Source organism: Diuraphis noxia, unplaced genomic scaffold, assembly GCF_037042655.1.
Source record: "Diuraphis noxia isolate RWA-SAM2 unplaced genomic scaffold, SU_Dnox_SAM2 contig0001, whole genome shotgun sequence".
Taxonomy (NCBI): Eukaryota; Metazoa; Arthropoda; class Insecta; order Hemiptera; family Aphididae; genus Diuraphis; species Diuraphis noxia.
This window is the reverse complement of record NW_028301711.1, coordinates 13,555,909-13,576,120: the sequence shown is the minus strand read 5'-3', so window position 1 is coordinate 13,576,120 and position 20,212 is coordinate 13,555,909. Positions and strand designations below refer to the sequence as shown.

At 29.2% G+C, this 20,212-nt stretch overlaps 1 pseudogene across 1 annotated transcript; it reads right to left on the bottom strand.

The window, feature by feature from the left end:
- Nucleotides 1-6,141: 6,141 nt before the first annotated feature.
- Nucleotides 6,142-19,062, bottom strand: LOC149059803 (DNA-dependent ATPase/E3 ubiquitin-protein ligase HLTF-like; annotated as a pseudogene). The gene is made up of 14 exons (XR_016191479.1): nucleotides 18,762-19,062; nucleotides 12,879-13,070; nucleotides 12,349-12,458; nucleotides 12,142-12,285; nucleotides 11,778-12,070; nucleotides 11,564-11,716; nucleotides 10,387-10,594; nucleotides 10,109-10,322; nucleotides 8,228-8,376; nucleotides 7,892-8,165; nucleotides 7,745-7,834; nucleotides 7,161-7,289; nucleotides 6,871-7,025; nucleotides 6,142-6,481 (listed from the first exon to the last, which is right to left on the bottom strand). The product of XR_016191479.1 is annotated as a DNA-dependent ATPase/E3 ubiquitin-protein ligase HLTF-like (transcript).
- Between the last annotated feature and the right edge of the window lie 1,150 nt (nucleotides 19,063-20,212).

The window sequence follows — 20,212 nt, the reverse complement described above, 5'->3', positions numbered from 1 at the left end:
TAAAATATACACAATGATTTTGTAAAGATTGCAATATATGTTTTTATTTTATTTTATACCTAACAAAAAAGAAATTGCTGTGTATTCACATGACTTCTTGATTAATTTTGTTAATTACAATATGCAATAAAATAATGGTAGGTTTACTAAATGTTATGACTAAGCAGTGAATAGAAACATAACTTAGTACAATATGAATAGAATCATAGATGGACAAATAGTATAAACATATCGATTAAAAACAAACATACCAACTATATTATAAGGTTAAATGACACATAATTCACACGTTTAAACGTTTTTAGTATTAATATTTTAATCACAGCTACATAAAAACGGTTTAAATGCTGAAGTTTTTCCATTAGCCAGTACCTTGGTAGTATGTCCCAGTAGGTAAGGCGTTAGGCATTTATTTTATTTATTGATATTGATTAAAGTGTTTTTGAAAAACTGTGGTCTCTGGATATCGCTTAGTACCGTTAATCACTCCGCATCTTATATCTACGTGTACATCATATTATTAATTAATTATTATTAATAATAAAATTGTTAGTTGTAGGACTAGCAAAGTTATTGCGGTGGCTCATTTAAATAACATAGCCACCTGAGATCTTTTGCATTTTTTTCGAATTTTATTTTATTATTTTTTGTTATATTATTACTTAGTTCTTTTTTTAGTGAAGGTTGCTCCACCATCACTGAACACCAATTAGAGCTATATGCCTAAATGTATTTGGATATCCCACAACGACGATAAATGATAATTGATAGGTACCTAACCATTTACAATCTTTTACCGTCTTCCATAATAAACCGTTTTCAAGAAAAAAAAACCATTTAATTAAGCTATGTGTGTGTATACTGTATAGTATACAAAATAGTATATAGTAGTATATAATATAAAATAAGCCATTGGTTACACTAAATAAATTCCAATTCCTTAAAACATACAATATGTTGTCTTCAGTATTATTCAATAACCTATAGGCTACACAACTACCAGCAGTAATTTGTTCGAACTTATGATGACATATATAATTGTAATATAAGTTAGGTTCGATTATATAGGTATATAAAAAAAATTTACTATATAGGAACACCTTGAAGAAAAACACATATATAAAAGGAATATCTTTTATATTACTCATTTCATCAATGCAAATGTAACAGAAACACAATAAAAAAAATTATCATGGTATTAATACTTATTACTAATTTGTGACTAAACCATACTCTGTTAATCATAAGAATTTCTTCACGGCATGCACACCATTTTATTTGTGATATTCATTAATTTCTTAATTCACTTAATACTTTATTATTATTCATCGTGAATTTCTAACTGATGTCACACACATGCATATATATATAAATTCAAATTGATTAAATAACTAATTTTTGTTATCTTAAAATATAGTATGTTTCATACACAAATAATTATAATTTCAAAAGCACATACCTAATATGGTCAATGTTTGTAACTGATTTTCAATTTCATTGTATATATGTCTAATGTTATGATTAATTTCTATGTATTGCTGTCAATGCACAAATTGGTTAATTAATTAGAATCATTATTTATTTTTTTAAATATAACTAATGTGTATAAGAATTGCAACGTTAAGTACAGCGTTTAATGTATGTATTTTAATATTGTTCAAAATGTCTATCAAATCATCAATGATCATATTTATCATTATTATTATTATTATTATTATTATTCTATTAGGTAGTAGGTACTACTTATTAAAACTAAAATTGTAAAAGATTGTGATTGATAATATTTTAAAACCAAAAACTATAAGCATGTGTACAACACACACATAATATTATGTAATATATAATAGCAATAGGATACATTACATTTAATTGATGTTTTATAGGCTACACATATTATATGCATCTAACAACTATGTACTTAATTATGTATAAACAATAATAATGTTGTGATACACCAAACCAGGTGTCTATATAAATAATGTATAGCATTTATTATCAAGTTTATGGAACATTTTAATTTCACTTACTACGAACACGTCGTTCGCAACCAGACACCTACATTTAACAACCAAAAGCAGCAGACAAACGTAACAAAATTTTCAGTCTGTTTAAATGCAGTTTAGTTCCCACGCGATTTTTTTCGATTCCCCCCCCCCCCCAAATGTGTGTTTTAAAGCACTGAACACAAAAGTCATATTCCAAAATTCTCGCAAATCATTATTTTAAAAGTTATAGTTAATTATAATTAACGACTTTCAAAAGGTAATAGAACTGATAATGTTTTATTTTCGTATTAAATATTACTGTTTGATGATTACTAGGATCGATCACGAGGTAGCCACTATATAATAATACTTAATATGTTACTTTAACAGACGGCCGGTTAGGTTAAGTTAAGGGATAAGGGCGGTGAAGTTAGGTTAGCTATTTTAGCCCCGGGGGGTTTGGGGGCCGAGCCCCCATCTAACGAGATTGGCGACCGGAGCCGGCAGGCGAAGGGAGCCACTATACTTGATAATTTTGTTGGTTTTAAATAAGCCATGTCAAATGCCTTTGTATTTTCGTTCACTAGTTTCAATAGTTTAATCTATTATAAAACTTTAAGGTAAAATTGTTATTGCAAGGCTCTACGTTATTGTTATTTTTAACACGATGTCCTCTTATTATTTTATTAATACTTCTAATTTTATAAATAATTGAAATTAGGTTTTTGGCTAAATTAGGAAATTGGTTTTATTCAATATCATAAGCTACAACACGGTTGAGGTGTTCATATTTGGCCTGATTGTTCATATTTGTAATATTATTATAATATAGTGATTTTAAAAAAAAAATATAATATTTTGTTGGGACATTGATAATATTCAAATTATCTAGGTAAACTTTAAAAGATAATTTATCTAGATAATTCCCAACACTGACCAGGAGCCCATAACAATCCTACGATTTTGTGATAGACGTAATTTTTATAATTCCTTCACTTTCTCAATTTTATTTTAGATGGTTACTTTTAGGCCTACACATACCAGGGCCCCATATGAACGATCGCGGCGGTTTGTGGCGATCTACACCACCGGCGATCATTGCCCGTCCGGCATACGTCGCACGTCTCCCCAGAGGTGATTTTTTTTTAAGTATTCAATAATATTACAAGTACAAAAATAAATCAGTCAAACAATTAAGTATATCATTAAACACCATAGATGCTTTATATTAGATTAATATTATATCTTTAGGTAATATGCATTTTTTATAATGTAATCACGTGCGTATTAATAATACATTTAAATATAATATAATATAGGTATAACTTCACAAAATTATTACAGAAGACGTGTAAGGTGAGTGATATAATTTTGTTTATCGATACGTTGATATTCACCTACTTACCTATACATGTGTCATGTGTGTGCGTAGGTAGGTGAATAAGTTGATATTAAACAACACAAATATAAGACTACACAACTTCTCTGCAACATAACAATGTTAGTATATGTTACTATTATACGACCTGTACTTAAAACTTTACACATTGTACTGCATGATATTTACTATTTAGAATGTAACCGTTTTATTTTTTTACAACACCTATGCCCAGTTAAAGGGATGTAGACATGTAGTTTTAGAGCAGTAATCGTAGATCATCTCATTGATGTGTAATAGACTTTGAATGAAAAGTTTGAGACTTTAAAACAACCATATCTGAGATGTGTTGTTGGTCAAATGCACAATGGGGACATACTTATTTTGAAAAGTATTTACAATATAATATATGTTTGAATACTCTGCAATAAAAGTTGTAATTGAGTGCCTAATATGAATACAAATACTTAAAAAAAAAAGTATTTATATATACTTTTAATCTTCAGCTACTTTCATTTTTTTTACACTACATTTTTCACGTTATATATCAACAGAATCAATTTTCGTGTTATTGTACGTTACATTTATAGAGCCTTTACGCCGTATAATTTGGTGTAATTATCAAAGTTACGCATTTGGTTTTTTTTGTTGTCGAATTATCAGAATTAGAATTTTAATTCATAGAAAAAATATTAAAATTAAATAAAGAATTTTTTTTATGCGATTATATTATATAAAACTAAAACGAATAACAAGTATTCGAAAATTTGAGAAAGCCTTCAAATTAACTTTGTTCAAGTACTTTTCAAAAAGTATATGATGTACTGTCATTATAATATATATCTATTGTCTTAAAGTAGCTAAAAATTAATGCCTTTATTTCACATTGTGGTGCGGGTAGGTACTACCACAACTATTAAACTATTTAAAAGACAAAAAAAAAAAATAATAATTTGGTACACGGACTACGTACCCATACAATGTTTCATTTATAAAGTAGAAAGGTACACAAAAGTTCAATATTTTACTGCTATACATATTTATTTTAAATTGGATAGTTAATAATTCAGTTTTTTTCGTGTAAATAATTTCTGCTGATCATTGTCAGACATGCTATATTTTTGTCACCACAATGACTTTAGAATGGGTCTTGCTTCAGCCCTAAAAGCTGCAATTTGTTATGGTTGCGCAATGTCTCGTCCCTAGGGCAGGGCGAGTGGAGTCTGGGTACTCACCACAGCAGTGGCTTAATTAGGAATTTGGTTGGGGAGGAGTAGTATTATATGGTTTTAGCAAAATCTGTTAGCCTCATAAAGTAACCTACCACATCAAATATAAAATGTTAATAGTAAAGTAAAAGATTGGGGGGAGTATTTATCACCCTTAATTATGCAACACAGTTAGACAGGCTGTACTATTATAGAAACAAAAAAATTAAGTTTATGGAGAAAATAAAGTTCATAAAGCTAAATATGTTGCTTTAGTTGTTACTTTTTATTTGTATAAACTGTAAAATACCTACAAAACATACCTACCTAAGACTGATATGTTATCTTTTTAATAATAATAACATTTAAAAAAAATATAATTCTAAATGTTATCTATAAATTTGGTATGAAGTCATTTCTAGACTTAAAATAAAACTACAATGTTTACTATGATAAAATGGAAAAATATTCATATGTTCATAATAATAATATAATATAATATCTATTATAGTAATTTAATGACCCACCTCAGTGCTTTAAATGACAAGCATATGGCCGTACCCATAATTACTGTTGTCACCCATCTAGATGCATCAAATGACTCAAATGTGACCATCTCACAGCGGACTGCATTAAAGACCAATCACTCCCGGCTAAGTGTGCTCTGTGCTATAGTAATCACATAGATTCTTATATAGAATGTATACTTAGCAAGAAATTAATCCAAGCAAAAGACAAAAACTAAAAATATCAGAACTTCAGAGTCAGGAAGCTCGTGCTAGTCATCATGGCAACAATACCAAAGTGGGTCTAATTTGTGCCAATATATTTATTTACATTTCTGACCAAAATACAAACTTTATTAAGATCTCTACTCTCCCTTTTCACTAAATTATAATTTATCAGTGATAAACAAACTCACAACGGCAACGCATTCTCCATAATTTTTTCACAACCAATTACATTCAACGTATTTATGAAATCCACATAACCTTATTTGTATAATAACCTTATTACTAACTACTATTATATTCTTTGTTTTTTCTCTTCTTCTGTGTATTCAATATTGTTATGATTTAATATATTGCTGTTAATTTAACTATGATGTATAGTCGATCTGTAATAGTTGTTATATGAAAGGCTAATAATAATAATAACAATAAAAAAAATATTAATTTCTTAAATGTAATTTATGATATTATATATTCAATATTACAATTAAAATCTTTTTATTTTTTCTTTGCAACAAACCGTATGGAATTAGCTAGTTTATTTTATTATATAATTTTCAATCAGCTAGTTTATACATATTTAAATTTAAATTTAATTGCATTGCCAAGTTTAACTACTCAGTCAATGGTGTACAACATAACTAAATAACATAAATGGCAATACATCAATAGTCTATCAATAGTCTTGATATTAAATTAGAAACAACATATTGTAAAAAAAGTATGACAGTAAAAAAATACAATACACTCAACTAACAAATTAATTTATACAAAATATTAAAATTGTTATATTTTCCTTTTGTGGATACTTAAAATAAAATAAATCACAAATTCCATTTTTAATTATACCAAGAATTATTCAAAAACATTACAGAATAAAATAAAATGTACAGTAGTAAGTATTAACTTTTAACTTAACCAAACTGTATGTTAACGAATAACAATAAAATATAGTACAACACAATAAAAAAACAATCAATTTATTGATGTATGAAAATATTGATATAAATAGTACGTATGTTATTATCTGTTAATATTTAATCATTTTTATTTATAAGTAATTCTGTTAGTTGATCAAGAGTGAGATCAACACCTAACGATGGGCCATCATTGATAAATGTTTTTGTGATTTTTTCTTCGATCGAATTTTCAATAATGAAATGATGTATACATGTTTGTCTAAAAATAATAAATAAATAAAAATATAATTAACAAAATGATTACATTTTTATGGTGGAGTGATAAAAATATTATTCTAGGATAAATTAGGATAACAATTTAGAGAAAATATAACAAAATTAAAGGATTGGAATTAAATTCAAAGAATTTAGTCATTGAAAAATAACTTATACTTTGTACAACTATTAAATAACTAAATTAAGTAATAAATTGTAAAGTTTGTGATTGTAAAAATAAATTGCAGGAATGAGTTTAAAATTAAACTTAAACCAAAAAATTTGGACTGAGAACTTTAAGCCTAAAATTAATTCAAACAGTAAAATGCTGCAACAAAGTATTTTCAATTAAAAATATGATGATACTGAACTACAATAAAACGATTGAATTACTTTATTTGTTTACAACATATTTGATCGACAATTTGGTTCTCAAATGATTTGTCCATAATTGGTTCCATAAAAAATACTGTTGTTGCAAAATTTAATTTCAAATTATTTAATCCTATGTTTAAATTGATTTATATTGTTGTCATCTCTTCTGAATTCTATTAACAAAAACAAAGAATATTATATCAATACAACTGAGGATTTGATTATATTTATAATAATACTGTATTAATGTATTATGTAAATTATGGATTAAATTCGATGTTCCCTACATATGTTAGTATTTTACTGACCTTAAAGTCGTTTAGGACAGTAGAACTATTTGAACAACCCAAATCCAATTGTGTAAACTTTATAGCATTTACGCTTAATGCTGCAGAAAGACAATCCAACGATGTTTTTAACTGAAATTCATTTGATATTTAAAAATAATATTTATGCTTAAGTAAATACTATAGATATAAGAAATACTCAAAGATGAAAAAATTATGACTTTACTACATTGATCTATAGTTATAACTTCTTTCAGTTTACAAACTATACTTCGTATCTTAGTGGAATAGGATCCAATCATTTGAATACTAGTTTTTTGGTTCTGTTTGAAGCACTCCATATTTTCCATAGAATTTGAAGCATGACATTTTAGGCATGTCAAATTGATAGAATTGGAACATTTATATGCTTTTATCAAACAATTATCGCATAAAATATGATAACAATATAACACTACAAGCTGTTAAGGAATAGTAAAATTTAACATTACTAAACATAACTAAATATTTCTACAGTTGTCTACATACTTCAGTTGGACTAGTCTTACAAGCACTACACATTAAGCAAATTTTTGCATGATAATATTGGAAATATATTTTATAACCTTCAAGAAACGTAAAGATTCATGATTGGTTTTTAATTTATCTACATAATGTTCATTTTCTGTTCTTAATGTAGACAAATGTTGCTGCAGCTGAAATATTTAAAAATAATTAATAACAAACAAATCTTTATTTCTCAGTTAACCTACCAAGTTGGTAATCTCAACACTATCATTCATCTTTTTTTATTTTAAATTGAATGTCCAGGTTTTTCAACCTCAGCTAAAACGTCATCAATTGTAGGCAATGACTTAGCTTTAATAATATGTTCGAAAGCGTTCTTACATTTATCAAGATTGAACCAAAACCTCCATATATTAAGAAATTCTGAACTAAGTAAGTTCAGAATTTCCATACATTCAGTTGCTATTTTCATATAATCATCAGTCAAACTATTATTGTCTCTTTCGCACAAAATTAAGCCTAAAAAAAATAAAATGTATATTAATGAAAAATGTAAAAGCTCATTTAATATTTTAACTAACTTCTTAATAAAATTTCATGTTGGGACATAATTTTTTCTTTATTAATTTCTGCAAGATTGTTCATGATATACTCATCAATATCTTCAATATTATTAACTATCAAGTTTTTATAACGATGTAATTGATGTTCAAATCGACAAAATAAACATCTAAAAACATAACAATAATTAATTCATCTAAAAAATAAACAGTAATTACACACAATAATTATTAACAAACTCGTTAATTTTAGCATATTTTAGAATTTATAGAATATTTTTCATTACAATATTTTTTATTCCATATATTATAGAAATTTTATTACTTATATATGGAGCAATATTTAAAAACTAGCTATTGATTTTGACAAATTATATAAAAAAAAAAAAAAAAATACATGAATATACCAACTATATATAGTAATTATTAAGAAAATAATACTAAAGATACCTAAAAGCCGGGTATATACTTTACCAAATTAAACCAGACATAAGCAAAAGGGTGTGCCAATATAATTCTAATAACATTTTCATTGGAAGCAGAGCAATCTACTATTTAATATATTCAAAACCATAATCTATTGTCACAGTTCACACATGATTTAGTAAAATACAATAATGATTATTTTTAAATATAAATTACACGTACAAAGTCAGCTATTCTACAATATTTTAAGAAACTTAACCTGAAATAATTATTGATAATTTATAGTCAATAAACACATATGGATGAAAACAATGTTATTCAAAAGTATATCATATTGTATAGTATCAAATACTGCTAAGATTTCAGTTGTTTGGTATTTTTGATGTGACAGTAACACAAAATAATGGTTCCTGACATTTTGCGTAATTCATTTAACCTAGTAATATGAAAATAAAACAACACTAATTTAAAAGGGTCAAACTAGAATATGATTTTCATTATAAATACAGGAATTGAGTTAATAGTTTATTTAAAAAATACACTAGAAGAAGTTTATTGGTAAGCTAATCATTAGCTAATAGCTGATATATGAGCACAGAAATTATATTAAAAACAATTACTGATGAATAGTATTTGGATGTTTATGTATCATGAATAAATTGGATAAATATGAAAAATGATACAATACGAAGTTAAATTCATAAAACATGCAAATTTTCAGAAAAGTCACTATAATATGGAAAAAAGTTTATACACTGATATTAATATTGTAAATAAAACTAACGTCAAAATTCAAATACAATAGCAAAGATTGAAATTTGTGTGCGTGTCATATTATTTATATATAAGTTCATTCAGGATATACAAATAATTAAAAAAAGTTTATAGAAATACAAATGTGTAAGTAATTAATGGAAATTTTATTTTCATTTTCAAAATCCAAAAACAAGACGTATTCAACTACCTCATCAGTTATGACAAAACTAGAAAATATTAAGTGAAATCAAAATGATGTTACTAATCAACTTGATTTAAAAAAAAAGTATGTTGAACTTCATAAAACGTGTACAACACACTGTCAACTAGGTAATAATCACCAGTTATTATTTAAATTATCTGCTAAGTTATATTGCAACAGAGCCAAATTGTAAGTAGATACATAATAAAATATAGTAAATAATATATGAATAATAAACTATGTATATTTTTAAAGTACTAGTTATATATCTAAAAGTGTATAAAAAACATGATGTGAGATGGTTTCTTTCTCGATGATTTTAATGTGTATGGCACAAATAAATGATAAAACATGTCATATTTTAATCAATACTTTAATTATGCATCTATCTATCTTATGTTAAACAAATTATATGTATCAAGTTTAATATAACTAATATTTATTATTGAGTAAAAACATTACTTGTCTTTTAAATGAGAAGTCTTAATAGTAAACAATTTTTCTATCTCCTGATAAAAAAATTTTCAATATTCGAAAATTGCAACCAATGAACTTTAAATTTTGGAACTGGTAAATTTAACTCATAATTAATATCTTTGATTAAATTACACCATAAAATATCTGAAAATAATAGGATAGAATCTTCCGGTTTTTCTTTAATCGCCTTAGTAAAATTAGCATAATCAAATTTGACTCCCAATAAATTCAAGTACTTCATAATACTAAAAAAATCTAAAAACATAATTTTCAAAACGTTAAAAGGTGTTGTAGATAACATAGTGTAGTAGATGTTTACTTTTTGAAGATTCTTGTACTAGCGTTCCGGGCAATATCCATTTATGGCCTGATTTTAAAGGCGATAGAATTTCGAATACTTTATCAATGTTACTATTGTATGTTTGCGGTTGATCGAGACAAATTCTCCACCATTTTAAGCAAAGTAGTGGTGATTGGGGATACTTCTTCAAATGCTGCAAGCCAGTGACAGTTTGATTTTCATCAACCTTTAAATAATTATAGGTATATAATTTTTAATAATTCTTAATTCAAATATATGTTATGGTTCATGATTTCATGAGCAATGAGCCAATGAAATACATTTATTTGTCTGAATTTTCACTGAGTTAACATTATTTATTTATTATAATACAAATATTATACAATTATTCAATATAATGATCATAAATTGTTTAATAAGTTCCATCAAATTAGCACCCAAATTTCTATAGGTACTATTCAAAATTGTACTAGTATATAGTAATATAATTTTGAAAATTCAATCCAATGTGCCCAGTAAGAAGCATTTTTCTTAAAAAAAATATATATCGAAATTGTATCACTTAATGATACGTCATGAGTTTTTTCTGTGAAGCATGTTTTTGAATAAAAACACAAATAATGTGCAAAAGGAAATAATCTCCGATAAAATTTTGTAATGTAATCAAATGTATTTTTAGAAAACTCATAAAAATTAATATTTGTATGTACTCATTAACATGACCCATTCAAACGCATTTAGACAATTGTCTACTATATTAAAATATTATTAAATTATAAAAAAATAAAAAAAATACCTAAAATCATTATTCTCCTCTTAAACATCTATATCCAAATCTAAGTCTAAAGAACTTAAATGGTTATAAACAAGATAAGTATTTTTAATATTTTTAACTTACTATTATAACAACATAAGAGGAACCTAATTTTTTAAAAGTTTTTTAACCAAACCAAATTTATTTTATCCACAATAATTTATAAAAAAATTATAAAAATTTCTTCGACATATAATTAGATCAAAAAGAGTCAAAATATTTTGAAATTTGTATGATTTACTATGACCTCTCGACACACATAACCATCTTTGTAAAATTGATATTTTCATCGCTCCAAGTGGTTCAGATATACGATTCTATTCTCTATACACTTCTTTGTAAAATATGTAAAATGTATCAACTATTAAATATAATACTTACATAACGTTGTCCATAGCTTAATTCTTTTGCTAGTTTACTATATGTAATAAGTACTACGTCAAAGGTATTGAAAATAGTCGGTTGCATAAATTTACATGAATGAATTCCATTATAGACAAAACACTTAAAGGGTGGGCTAACTATTTTCTGTATCTGAAATTAAAATTACAATATTAATTTTCATAAATAATGTATAATTAAATGAAAATGTTACGTCATGAATCCAGTGTTCCAAACAATAGTCTGGAACAATAATTAGCGTAGCTCTACATTGAATGGGATCATTGAATGTCCAGCAACTGGAACACAAATATGGCAGCCCTCCATATATTTTTGGATTATACACCACACAACTTTCATGTTGTGCTTCACCACACATTCCACAAATCAGTAAAATGCTATTTGATTGTCTATTGTTACAATAACAAGCAAGAATTTCCTCACTCTTGACATTTCTTTTTGACAATTTGTAAGATAAACGCTGAATTATACTTTGTGATGTATCTGCTGTAAATGTAATATAAATTATAATTGAAATATAGCAAGCATTTAATTACAAATTGATGGCATGTACTAACTTGTAAATCCATTGAATGCTTTTGGTATATTAACATAACGACTATTTATTTTTGATATTATACATTGGCATGCAACGGTATCATATAGTCTGATTTTAAATTTTTGTCGAGGTTATCAAGAATTTGGACTTTTTGCCGAAAAACCTAAAAAAGTTATAACAATTGATTCACTGAAATAAAATAAACGGAAAATTTAATATTAAATACTATTTGTGGTGGAAAATTTGCCACAATGCAAGATATCATTTCCAATCGTTTATCTTCATTCAATACATCTGCTAAAATACCCCCTGTAAACTGAGATTGATCATTTATAGCTGAAAAAAAATAAAATTTTCATATTAACTATGCAAATCAATAAATAAATAATTATAATTGAGTTATATATTTGTAAAAATCATGGTTTCATGATTTATTCTTGGACCATCAATTGAAAAGTTTTATGAATATTACACTCTATGTATGTTGATAATATTAGTATTTAATATCTAAAAATGTTGAGATAACTACTTTTGGAAAAATAATGTTTCTTTTGATTGCAATTTGGTATTTTCATTAAAATTTTTCTTTTTTATAAATTAAGTTAATACAGAAACAAAATTTCAAAAACAATAGCAACCAGTTCAATTCACTATTCAGTTAAGGTTTGAATTTTTGGAAATATAAAATGTTGTACCATGGTATTTAATTGGTAATTATAACATAATATAATATTTATCAATTTATCATCAACTTACAATTCCTGCGTTCAACATTCACCATCCATGACACGGTTTTACAGTGATATAAAGCATAGTTTTCATTCAAAGTAAAATGTGGTGGCATCACAAATTTCTCTTCAAAATCAAAATTATAAGATTGAATGGTTTCTATAAGTAGTGGGTCGTAAATATCATTTTCTGAGCACATCAAGAGTGGAAATATTTTTTCTAGTTATCTTTCTGGCGATCGATGACACAAATCTAAAATAAAAAATAAAAAATAGCCATTTAGGTAATGTCTGTAAAAAGTATACTCATCAAAATATTCTAAATTGTACACAATTAAACAATAATTTAATAACAACAAATAAAATGAACATTGCTTTTATATCCTTAATTATAAATTATTATTATAACGGTATATATTATTTAATTATAATATTATGTAACTAAAAAAGATTTTAGGAACCATGTTATAATGTTAAAAACTGCCTAACAGAAAGAACAAAGATGGGTTTTAGTCAAATTCAATCAAAAGATCTTTAGTAGGTACTTCAAACAGGATGCATCTAAGATAGTAAGATAGGCACACTACGTTTAAATAAAAAAATTGAACCATGGATATGGATGAGCTGAGAAAACAATAACATTTTTGATAAAACTGCCGAAAGAAGTTCATTTATGAATAACGGACTGATGAATAAACCATATATAGGTAAAGTGTTAAAAATGTTATAACACGTTACGCGCGTGTTTGCGTAAACTGTACAATTTTAGTATGACATACGTTTGACGTGACTAGGTAGGTACGATGCTCATAATTCACTTCAAAACTGGACCATCGTAAAAAAACCTAAAACACACCTAAAACCACGTAGGTAATGTTCATCAATTTTCATAAGAGGTCGATTCACTCTAAATTTTAAACTAACGCTGTTACAGGCAATCAGCTGAGCGTGAATTTTATAGGTATGATACGAATAATAATAATAATAAAATAAATGTCGGGTATGAAATAGGACGAGTAATATTTTTGACCATCGTTATCACAGATCAACTTTAATCAAATTTAATTAAACATCAAAAAACATGTTAAATAAAATTAGGCTGCCTATTTCGACCCACTCAAAAATTCGGACAGTGGTTTTCGTACTCGCAGGCGCGGTTTCTCGTCAGTCGCCGACGATGGACTGGCGGCGCGGTGGTTGCGCGGTACCGCCAGGCGTCGTTCGGTAGTTCGGTTACTGTTTGGTGGAGAGGTGTTTGCGGTGCGGAGGGTCGTAGGCTGTACGGCAAGAACTAGTGGAGTGGTCAGGTACCGCGGTACGATCGGGCGGTTTTTTTAGGTAGCGGAGAGGTGGAGGGGTGCACGCCGTGTTGCGCGCCTAAAACGATGCTATCAGACATTATACAACGACGTCAATATAAACTACATCACAAAATCAATATTTTCCCATACATTGAGAATATTGTTATCTAGCGGCGCCGACGGAAGTCTGCGTGTTATCGAATACTACACACACACACACGGCGCGCGCGCGTTCTCATAATATTGTACTGTACAACAATTATTATTATTATTATTATTTTCCCAATGACTTGGGCAATTTTGAAAATGAAATCACGCAGTACGTATACGCGCCACAAAACGTTATTAGTTATTACAATGTAGGCACGATGATAGGCGCAAATAACCAAAATCGGAATCGAGCACCCAATAGATTTTTGAAGAAGCGAATCTGCGGGGGCTTTACCCCTCACATTTCTCATATTATATCGACACTCCTCCTTATAACCATGACAGATTATAGATATTATGTTGGATGTAATAATTGTTTATGACGTTAAAATCGGTATGAGGTAAGTATTTTATTCGATATTGAAAATATCTAAACGTAAAAATCAACTTAAATGCTGTCAATAATTAATAGACTTTAGGTTTTCCGAATCAAAATTATACGCAGTCGTAGCGAAGCCCTTCAACGAAGAGCAAAACAAAATGGTTTTTTATTTGGCCACCACTGGCACTGTTCCGCCGCATCAAGCGGTCCACTGGATGCGTCGGAACAGTGCTGGTCAATTGAAATTTGAAATATACACGTAGTGCCGCGTGCAACAGCGAGTGCGTTGTCCGTGTACGGTGTGATCGAGTGGCGGTCGCGGTACGATCGTGGCATCGGGCGGTCGTTCTGTTGCGGTAGGGTGGAGTGGTGGTCGCGGTACGGGACGATCGGTTCTCGCGCCGTATGGTGGAGCGATGTACGCGGTACGACCGACCGGTCGTTTTGTTGGGGTGTGGGGGGAGGGATGACGCCGAGTTGCGCGCCGAATATTATAATAATATTATGCTTGTAGAGAGGAGCGTTGTCAATAGCATTTGGAAATTATAGCCATCACACACACGCGCGCACACACACACACGCGTGTAAACTCTCATGAAAAAAATAACGTCAAGTTAAATAATTTGCATAGTACTCGCAGCCAATAACTTATTCTAATGTTAGGTTAGGGTTAGGTTAGTCGGTCGGCTCGGCGTGAGCACACATGCTCGGTCTGTGCGTGCTCAGGTGTGGACGCGGCTTAATATTTTATATTTAAACGAAAAAAAGCGGGTAAGTCGTGGATGTCGCTCTGCTGTACAGTAGGTTACTGTAATAGATGGGATTAAATTTGAATGCAATGATAGGTATCATTGTATATTTGTATACGAAAAACGATTCTGAACGGAGATGATTTGTCAGTCTAGGATATATTATATTTAAATATTGTCATATATTCTATTTTGAAACAAATATTTTATCTTTCAATTAAGACGCATTTTGCATAAGGCACGGTTAATCAATTAGTGTAGTTATCATATAGTTATCATAATTCATAATACCTTATATTATCATAGATATACGAATACCTGGTTTGAGGATAAATCGTAATCATTACGCGATTTCATAAAAATTTAAAACTCAAACGCTCAAAACATTTTTCCTATAATAACACTTCAAATTTTCTCTATAGCTATTTGAAGCAAAACTTATGAAAAACTTGGTGTTAAATTGTATAACCTTAGATATAAATACAAACAATATTATGAATTTTGAACTACAAAATAATTTACAAATATTCATGGTTTTGACGAATTTTTGTCAATATTTGAAATTCAAATGCTAATAAAAATTTAATTTGAATTTCCGGTGGACATTCTTTTTGTTATAAAGATTGAAAAACTTGTAAAGAGCCTTGTATTAAATTTTCAAATCTTAGGTATAAAAGGAAAATTTTTATGAATTTCTAGAATAAAATAATTTACGAATTTTCGTGATTTTTACGTATGTTGTCAAAATTAAAATTTGAATGCATGTAAAAAAAAAATGTGGCTATATATTTATTTTATTTTTCAACTGCTATTGTAAAAATATATTATGAGCCTTGTATTAAATTCTCAAATCTTAGATTTAAAAAGAAAAACTTTTATAATTTCGATATAAGATAATTTGAAAATTGCCGTAATTTTTAAGTATTAAGTCAATATTTGAACTTCAAATACTAATAAAAAAAAATTGTGCCTATGTATTTTTATAATTTTTTAATCACTATAAGAATAACTTATGTGGAACTTTGTATTAAATTTTCAAGTATTTTGATAGGGCCATAAAAATTTTATCGACACATCAAAAGAAAATTTTCAGAAAAATTGAAAATTTCAGTCATCTATAAATATCTCAAAAAAAGACAAAATATTTTGAAAATTAAATCATGTAAAGAAAATGCCAATCTACATAACTGATAAAATTTTCACGTATCTACGACTTATACTTTTTGAATACTAACAAATATTTAAAATCGTTTCAGTATAAATCGTTATCGGAACGCTATTTCGTAAAAATTTAAAATTCAAACGCACCTCAAATTTTTCCTATAATGACGCTTCGAGATTTCTCTATAGCTACTTGAAGGAAAACTTATGGAAAACATAGTGTTGTATTCTTAATCCTTAGTTATAAACACAAAAAATTTTATGATTTTTCAGCTTCATAATTACTTGCAAATTTTCACATTTTCGACAGATTTCGTAAAAATTTAAACTATAAATGCTTATAAAAAAAAATTGTGCCTATGTATTCTTATAATTTTTTAATCACTTTAAGAATAATTTATGAGGAACTTTGTATTAAATTTTCAAGTATTTTGATAGGGCCATAAAAATTTTATCGACACATCAAAAGAAAATTTTCAGAAAAATTGAAAATTTCAGTCATCTATAAATATCTCAAAAAAAGACAAAATATTTTGAAAATTAAATCATGTAAAGAAAATGCCAATCTACATAACTGATAAAATTTTCACGTATCTACGACTTATACTTTTTGAATACTAACAAATATTTAAAATCGTTTCAGTATAAATCGTTATCGGAACGCTATTTCGTAAAAATTTAAAATTCAAACGCACCTCAAATTTTTCCTATAATGACGCTTCGAGATTTCTCTATAGCTACTTGAAGGAAAACTTATGGAAAACATAGTGTTGTATTCTTAATCCTTAGTTATAAACACAAAAAATTTTATGATTTTTCAGCTTCATAATTACTTGCAAATTTTCACATTTTCGACAGATTTCGTAAAAATTTAAACTATAAATGCTTATAAAAAAAAATTGTGCCTATGTATTCTTATAATTTTTTAATCACTTTAAGAATAATTTATGAGGAACTTTGTATTAAATTTTCAAGTATTTTGATAGGGCCATAAAAATTTTATCGACACTTCAAAAAAAAATTTTCAGACAAATTGAAAATTTCAGTCGTCTATAAATATCTCAAAAAAAGTCAAAATATTTTGAAAATTATATCATGTAAAGAAAATACCAATCCTAATAACTGGCAAAATTTTCAAGTATCTAGGACTTATACTTTTTGAATAATAACAAATATTTAAAATCGTTTCAGGATAAATCGTTATCGTTACGCTATTTCGTAAAAATTTAAAATTCAAACGCAATTAAAATTTTTCCTATAATGACGCTTCGAGTTTTCTCTATAGCTACTTGAAGTAAAACTTATGGAAAACTTAGTGATGTATTCTTAATCTTTAGTTATAAACACAAAAAATTTTATGATTTTTCAGCTTCAAAATTACTTGCAAATTTTCGCGTTTTCGACAGATTTTGTAAAATTTTGAACTATAAACGCTTATTAAAAAAAATGGTGACTTACGATTTTTAATTTTTTTTAGCTACAATAAGAACAACTCATAATGAATCTTGTATTAAATTTTCAAGTTTTTTTGGTCGTCCAACATTTTTTTACCGACACTTCAAAAAAAAATTCTCAAAAAAAGTGAAAATTTCAGTGGTCTATAAATAACTCAAAAAAAGTCAACATTTTTGAAAATTAAACTGTATATAGATAGCACTACCATAAACATTTGGTGAAAATTTCAAGTATTTACAGTGGTTAGTTTTTGAATTACAACCATATAAAATATCTATTTGGTCGAAAACTGATTTTGCGTAAAAATTCCCGTTTTTCTGTCATTTTTTTTTGTTTTTCTCGATTTTTTTGAAAAATGTTGGAAAATGTTTCCTTTGACATCTATAATGCACCAAGGTTCTTCACTTTTACATCGGAAACCACCCCCAAAGTTTGAAATTGAAGCATTATTTCGACTAGTTATGCTGTGCAAAGACACAAAAAAAAAAAAAATAACACACATCATTGTAAAATCAATACATTCATCACTTCGTTCAGAATCTAAAATGTGACATCGCACTAAATACCAACCCAATAACATAATGGACACAAATTATTCCACTAATAAGTAATATTATTCATCGTACGGTATAAATTATGAAAATTGATTTCAAACCAAAGTTAAATGTACGATATAGTTATATATTGTATTATGATTAAAATTGTATAATTACTTCGATAATTCTTGAACGTCTGCCACCGGTGAGTGGACTTCCACCTCCGGTGATTGGACTTCCACCTCGGCGAGTGGAATTCTACCTTCGGCAAATGGAATGGCACCTCCGGCAAATGGAATGGCACCTCCGGCAAATGGAATGGCACCTCCAGCAAATGGAATGGCACCTTCGGTGTGAGGAATTCCGTCTTCAGTGAGTGGACTCCCGCCGCCGGTGGTTGAGTAGCAGACGCAGACGAAGTCGGGTTTGCTACACCACTCGGTCCGGGCACTGGTGACGCGTACACGGAGTTTGGCATTTCGAACGCTTTTTCAACCAAATCACCGTCCGGTGAGATCAAACGTGGCGAAAAATAATCGTTGACGAACGTTTTGGACCGTGTACGGTTAGGTTAGGTGAAGGAGGGACGATTAGGAACAGCCGAACGGTGTATAATAGGCAGAGACGCGGCGGCACGAGAGCGGTAGGACGAATGAGCGGCAACAGGCACGGTACAAGAACGTTAGGCGGACTCGGACGACGTCGTCCGCACGAGGGGAGAATATATTATAATTTATAATTGCTGTAACATGTAGTAGGTAGTAGGAATGGCGTTCGACGATCTGATTGGACGAACCGTGCTCGATAAGTGCGCACCAGCGCAACCGATCCGGTGGAGGTGCTCTTGGGGGCGTGCTGCAGTGTGGGTAAACACGTTCGGCGTATGGTACACGAAATCCGAATAATTTTAACGCCTGCAGTGTCACGTTTTATGAACCGTCGCCCCCCTCCACCCCTGGAGGGGTCAACTTTATATATTATAAAACATTTTATACTTAAAGACGCGGTTTAAGAATTGTTTTATAGGGAGGGAATAATGGGAAAATGATAACGATCCACGCGAGTTTGTAGGGGACTTAATCCATCCCTTTTGAGGTTTCCAATATTTTGATACTAGATCTTGAACATCTTTCAATTGGTCGGTTGGGAGACCCGGCTGGAGTGAAGAACGACCTGTTGTCGTACTGTATCTCCAGCAGCTCCTCCAGCGATGGACCTGGCGCTGCCAGCCATGCGTCCACGGTGGCTGACTCCACAGTGGAAGCTTGGTCTTGTTGCACCTGGCTGGTGGACGCTTCCGGCTCTTTGGGGTTCTGTCCCTTAGCCACCGGTGCGCCCACCTCCATCGCCGTTGGTTGTGTGGTTTGGGACGGTGGTGCGCTGGCGGCCTCCGGTTCGGAGACTGGCGTGGGTAGCTTGGCGAGCCGTATTTGTTGGCTCGCGTTGCGTTCCCTCGTCTGTCTCTTCTCCTTCAGTTTTTGGAACTTTCGTTTGTTCCTCACCTGCTGCGCCTCCGTCCTTACCTTGTCGGTCTGGCTGGCAGTGGGCGTGGCGTTCTAGACTGTGAGCTGTTGTGTTACGCTGCTAAACGCGAACTGCTGAGCGTAAAATTTGCCATGTTACGCACT